Source organism: Acinonyx jubatus, chromosome A2 (genome assembly GCF_027475565.1).
Source record: "Acinonyx jubatus isolate Ajub_Pintada_27869175 chromosome A2, VMU_Ajub_asm_v1.0, whole genome shotgun sequence".
Classification (NCBI taxonomy): Eukaryota; Metazoa; Chordata; class Mammalia; order Carnivora; family Felidae; genus Acinonyx; species Acinonyx jubatus.
This window is the reverse complement of record NC_069383.1, coordinates 72467774-72474934: the sequence shown is the minus strand read 5'-3', so window position 1 is coordinate 72474934 and position 7161 is coordinate 72467774.

Sequence of the window (7161 nt, the reverse complement as noted above, 5' to 3'; positions counted from 1 at the left end):
GAATAACTAATGACCTCAGCTCCTTCTGGGTTCCCTCCAGGTCTTTCTGCCTACAAGATATGTGTTCTAGTCAGCTGGCTTGCATAGAATAAAAAAGGATTGAATACTTGTTAAGGGAGCCAAGATTTTCCATCTGTGTGATGACAAAGTAATTATGTCAAAATTGGGGGGGAACTGGGGTACCTGGGTGGCTCAGTTGGTTGAGCATCCAACTTCAGCTCAGGTCATGATCTCACAGTTCATGAGTTCAAGCCCACGTTGGGGTTTCTCTGATTCTGGAGAAATTAAGTCTCTGGGGTGTTAAGGGTCCATGGTTTATGGCTGTAGAGTTTTGACCTCGACATTTTGCAGCAGCCCAGATTGTGCATTTGACTTTTGTGGGATGGCTTTTTCAGGTGGCTGTAGCCCTAGGGCTTTCTTTGTAAGTATGGCATACATGGGATTGTGATCTTGATGGGTTACCACAGTTCACGGTAGTTTTTTCCCCAGGTGTATGGTTGTGTTTCTGCAAAAGGGTTGTTTTTATTTTTTAAATTGTGGTAAAATATATGTAAAGTTTATCATTTTAATTATTTTAAAGTGTGTAGTTAGTAGCATTCGGTACATTCACATTGTTGTGTAACAAAAGAGCGTAAGATGAAACACTTAACTACACAAGGGCTGCTCCGGTCTTTGTGTTAGACACCTACAAATTAATGGTGAATGCTGCATCCAGTTTGGACTGGTAATAGAGGAGAAATAGAGTCAGAGATGAGATCGCTTATTCTATTGGCCCAAATTAGGTCAAATGCCCAATCTTGTATCAATGACTGTGGCCAGGAGTCAGAGTAATATTATTTTAGATAGTATGGCTCACCCCCGTAGCCAGGGTTAGCATTCGCCTACCCCAAATATCACAGAGGAAATGTGTGTGTGTGTGTGTGTGTGTGTGTGTGTGTGTGCACGCATGCGTCTCAGGGAGATAGAACAGCCCAAACCCAAAGGAAGAACAGATGCTGAAGAAGCAACTATGATGTTCTCTATAAATGCTTCCTAGAGATAACCAGTGGTAATATCATACATACTACTATTGTTTTTTGTTTTTGGTTTTTTACAAAATTGAGACCTTACTATATAGCATCATTGTCTACTATGGTAGCAGTAGCTACAAGTGGCTATTTCAACTTAAATTAAAGAAAATTATAATTTAGCTTCTCAGTCACACTAGCCACATTTCAAGTGTGTAACAGCCAAATGTGCCTAGTGACCACCTTACTGAACAGTGCAGATATTGAACATTATCATCATCACAGGATATATACATTGTAGTTAACATACTGTGATTTGAAATAAAATATTTGAAAAGCATTATCTTTCCTGCCTGCCAAATTCTGTTCTCGTCTGTGTTATCAATTGTATAACCATTAGCATGTAAATATTTTGAAGGCTGATCCACATAGCAAAATAACATTCTTAAAATCTATAGGAGAGAGTCTTTTTCCCCCCTCATTTTCACAAGCACTGAGAGACTCACTTAAAAGTAAATACGGGGGTGCCTGGGTGGCTCTGTGCCTGGTAAGCTTGCTACTCCTGATTTCTGCTGTAGTTCATGAACTTTTGGTTCCTGAGATTGAGCCATCTGTGTGCTGACAGCACTGGAGCCTGCTTGGGATTCTCTCTCTTCCTTTCTCTGGCCCCTCCCCTGCTTATGCACTCTCAAAATAAACAAATAAACATTTCTTTAAAAAAGAGTAAATACTGCCAACCTAATAGGCAAAAACAGATCCCAACTCTGTTTTCATAAATACTAGCCAAGTTGGACAATTCTATGTAATTTGTTACCTATTTGAAAGACCTGGACACTAACCGCAGGACGTTTTAATATCTTGCAGCATTAACAAATTGTTTCCTGGAGTGTGGAATAAAGGCCCCTCAACAGAGGCTAAAGCAATGTGAGACAGGACTCACACATGCCAGAGGTGGGTATCCCTGCGGCATGAAGAGAGAGGACATAAAGAGCTGTAGGTGTTGAGGGGAAATGGGAGAAGAAAACTTGGTTTTGGATTTGAGGATGGTGGCCTAAATAAGTCACAGCTCTTTGCTTCACTTGGAGCCTCAGCGGCTGCGACTCAAGTCGCAGACAGGGCAGGGATGCGGGCAGGGAAGCATCCAGCAACTCGGGCGATAGCGGAGACCTGCTGTCCCGCACTGACGCCACCCTGTGCCCCCAGCGTCTCGGATCCGCCGCGCCCCTGCTCGTTTCTGAGCTGGCCTGGGTCACACTACGACACCGGCGGGGAGGCCGGGGTCTCCATTCAGTTCCCCTAGAGGGACGCGCGCCAGCGGCCACGTTTAGGTTAGAGAACTCCAGGTGCTTCTACCGAGCATTGTTTTCCTAACTGCGAAGTGAACAGCAGGCTACAGAGCCAGGTGAAAATGGCACTTAGTGACGTGGAAGACCCAGTCTAGCACTGTTCGCTCAAACCGCCTCACGGAATCTCTTTTGGTCTCAGCAACCCATCTGGCCATTCTTCCACCCCAGCTGGGGTCCCAAACCACGAACCAGGCTGAAGGTGCGCTGCCAGGGCCCAGGAATAACTGAGCTTGCTCATCTCGTGAGGTGACGACTGCACCACTGTTTAAAGGGATCGCCGACATCCCAAGGGTTTGGAGATTTGCAGGCGGGTCTGCCTTTGCAGTTCCAAGGAAGGATACTGGGAAGAGAGTGTGGACACAGGACAGGGGGCTGCTATTTGAGAAGGTTCCAGGAGTGACTGTGACCTGCCTTCTTTCATCTAAACGAGAAAGGTTGAGGTTACAAGACTGATTTGGTTCTAGACTAGTATAACCAAACCATGGCATTTATCAGAAAAAAATATAGGGAGTTTTTGTAGTCATAAATATGAGATGTAATTGAAAAACCTGATATAAAGTTTTTAGAAAAAAGAAATAGAAAACTTAAAAATGATCTTGTTTGGTTTACTAATACAAATATTTAAAATATAACAAAACTGAACCAATGAGTTTTACTACAACTGAATAAAGTATTCTAAAAACATCGCTTGAATTCATTCATATCTTTTCATGAACACTATCACATCCCTATTTCAAGGTGGTGTTTAAAATTTTCTTAGAGTACTAAATTAACAGAAAATCTCCAATGCATATTATCCATAGACTCACGTCAAATGCTCTCCTTTCATTTGCAGAGGCCTTTGCAGAGTAGGGCACTCCACCTTGGTGAAGAGTCACCGTTCTCCTGGTTACCAGGGTGGTTGACCTATCACTTTCCCCAGCCCTTTTCCATAGCTTGCAACAGTTCAAATTGTTTTAGTGTATGGATCTCCCAGGCCCTCTGTCACCGCCAAATTCCAATTTGAAATTTGAAGTTGAAAAATGAATGCAATTAGCTTCTTAGAATATATGGAAAGCATTGAGGTTCCCTTTTCTATAATTCTACATGTGTAGCCTTTTAGTATCCTGTTTTGTGGATTTAATTGGCAAGTTGTCATCTGCTTAAAGTTAAGAACTTTGTGACTAATTGGAAATACATATAATTTGCTTGTGTTCCAGAAGTCTATATTTTGTCTTTTTTAAAACTGAGATATAATTGACATATAACATTAGTTTCTGGTGTACAAAATAGTGATTTGATATTTGCGTATGTTGCAAAATGATCACCACAGTAAGTCTAGTTAACATCCAACACCATACAGTTACAAAAACTTTTTTCCTATGAACTTTTAAGATCTACTCTTTTAGCAAATTTCAAATATACAGTAGTATTAACTATAATCACCATGACTTATTAACTATATTAACTATATTCCCATGTCTTAATTCATAACTGGAATTTTGTCCCTTTTGGACTTCTTTCACCCATTTCACCCACCCCTTACCCCCTGCCTCTGGCAACCACCAATCTGTTTTCCCTATGAGCTTGCTTTTGTTTTTGTTGTTTTAGATTCCACGTATAAGTGAGATCATATGGTATTTGTGTTTCTCCATCTGACTTACTTCACTTAGTATAATGCTCTCAAGGTCCATCCGTGTTGTTGGTAATGGCAATATTCCTTTTTTATGGCTGAATGATATCCCATTGTATAAATATATAAGTATGGCACTTTTTAAAACCCATTCATTCATTCATTGGTGGACACTTAGGTTGTTGTTATGTCTTAGCTATTGTAAATAATACTACAGGGAACATGGGGGTACATGTATTTTTTTTTTTTTGAGTTAGTGTTTCCATTTCCTTTGGATAAATACCCAGAAGTGCAATTGCCAGATCATATGGCAGTTCTATTTGTAATTTTTTGAGGAAACTTCATACTGTTTTCCATAGTGGCTGTACCAGTTTACATTTCCACCAGTAGTGCACAAGCATTCCCATTTCTCCACACCTTTGCCAACACTTTTTTTTTTTTAATTTTTAATTCTATTTTAGAGAGCACAAGAGGGGGAGAGGGTCAGAGAGAGAGACGGACTCATAAGCAGGATCCACGCTCAGTGTGGAACCCAACGCAGGGCTCAATCCCACAACCCTGGGATCATGACCTGAGCTGAAATCAAGTCAGTTGCTCAACTGACTGAGCCACCTAGGTGCCCCATTTTCTTTTTGATACTAGCCATTCTAACAGGTGTGAGGTGATATCTCATTGTGATTTTGATTTGCATTTCCCTGATGATGAGTGATGTTGAGTACTTTTTCACATGCCTGTTGGCCATCTGTATATCTTTGGGAAAAGATATACTGACCCTGGATGGTCAGTCGGTTAGGTGTCTGACTTCAGCTCAGGTCATGATCTCAAGGTTTGTGGGTTGGAGCCCTGCGTTGGGCTCTGCACTGACAGCTCAGAGTCTGGAGCCTGCTTCAGATTCTGTGTCTCCCTCTCTCTCTCTGCTCTCTTTCAAAAATAAATAAACTTTTAAAAAAATGTCTCTTCAGATCGTCTGCCCATTTTTAAATTTTTTTTTTTTTTTTTGCTATTGAGTTGTATGAGTTCTTTACATACCTTGGGTATTAACCCCCTTATAGATATATAACTTGCAAATACTTTCTCCCATTCTATTGGTTGCCTTTTCATTTTGTTGATGGTTTCCTTTGCTGTGCAGTTTTTAATTTGATGTAGTCCCATATTTACTTATTTTTTGCTGCCTTTGCTTTTGGTGTCAAATCCAAAAACTCCTCACTAAGACCGATGGCAAGGAGCTTACCCCCCTATATTTTCTATTTAGGAGTTTATGGTTTTGGGTCTTATATTCAAATCATTAATCCATTTTATGTTAATTTTTGTGCATACTGTTAAGACAGTGGTCCAGTTTCCCCAGCCCCATTTATTGAAGAGACTGTCCTTTTCCCATTGTATATGATTGACTCCTTTGTTGTAAATTAATTGGCCAAATATGTGTGGCTTTATTTCTGGGTTCTCTATTATATTCCACTGCTTTTACACTAATACTGTTGGAAATACATATGATTTGATGGTGTTCCAGAAGTCTGTATTTTTTGTTTTCTCAATCAAGGCATTAAAAGCTGCTGCTTATTATACTTACTTTCCTTACTCAGCATAAAGCAGAAGTGAAAAAAGCTTCTTAATTTTAATATGTCAATTTGTATTACCTTTGGTCTTTGGAATACAGGTAGTTTTCTTATCCTTTTTTTTTTTTTTCATTCCCTTTCTTTTAGGGAGTTTATGAAGTTTCTGACTTGTGATTTAAACCCCACATTAAAAAGCAAATTAGATTATCTTTACCTAGAACTGTCTCAAAGTTTATTCATAACTAGAAAATAAGTTTCAAAAACATTTTGTCATGCTCTCATCATAGTGTTTATTTAATCCATCTTGGAATTGTAAATGTGAATGATATATTTTACCATTTTTTTCAATGACTGATTATGACTTAAGAAGGGAAACTTAATAACTTGATAGCAGTTAGTAAAGCCCTATTTTTAAACTGTTATGTAACATAAGATATGTGGTCCATATATTTTCAAATAGTAAATGATTTATCAAGTAAGCCAAAGTTCAGATAATATTAATTAAAATCCAACTTTTAACTATATATACACTTAATTACTTGTGAGTGAAATAGTTGAAATAAATTAAAAACCCATACTGGCTTTTCTTCCTCCTAGTGGTTGTGTGTACAAAACTATTCCAACATTAACTGGAAGCAAACAATTTAGAAAGGAAAAATAGCACACATTTGACTTAAGTGAAATTTTTTTATCCATTTTTCTGTCTGCAGATGACTTATCCTTTCATGGCCTCACTGGTATATATTCAATAAATACAAACACAAAGTATAATCAACATCTGTAAAATGTAACTGGGAAGGCGTGTTATTAAAACATCACATAGCACATTCCAAAAGTCAACAAATGATTTGCTAATTACTGGTGTGGGATTTATACTTGTGTTATTTGCTCATACAATTGAGTTGATGACATCATTTTATGATTTCTAACTAAAGCTTTTAGTACGCTCTGGCGGAGACTTCCTTTAAAAACAATTGCTTTGGATATGCATTATTTTTAACTCTACAATTTTCATTTTTACCGTCCTGTTGGAAAACTATTATTTTTTCCCCCGTTGAATTGGAGCACATACAGTCTACTCTCTAAGCAAGCAGGAGAAATTATACCAGTAAAGCACTGCAAATGAGAAAGTGAGGTCAGTGGGCTCATCCTTTGAGTGTCCTCAATGTGGAGTCAATTCAAAGGGGGTAAATATTTTCCAGACTGTTTTACCAAAAGATTAAACCAATTTTTAGTAGCAACCAGAAATATTCTTGTATGTTGTCTCAGTCCTGTGCCAACATTGATTTTTATTAATGTAATTACTTATTTCATAGAATTTAAATAATTTAACAAGATTTTGCATTTTTATTAGCAAAGTTTTACATTTCCCCATATTTTATTTATTTTTGAGAGAGAGAATGCAGGGGAGGGGCAGACAGAGAGGAAGAGAGAGACTCCCAAGCATGTTCCACACTGCAAGTGCAGAGCCTGGTGCAGGGCTCAAACCCACGAACCGTGAGATCATGACCTGAGCCAAAATCAAGAGTCAGATGCTTAACCAACTGAGCTACCCAGGTAGGTGTTCCCCCCATAATTTAAAGTTGTCTGCATTTCTGAACATATAGTCTCTCTGTTAACCTCTGACTACTCCCTACTGG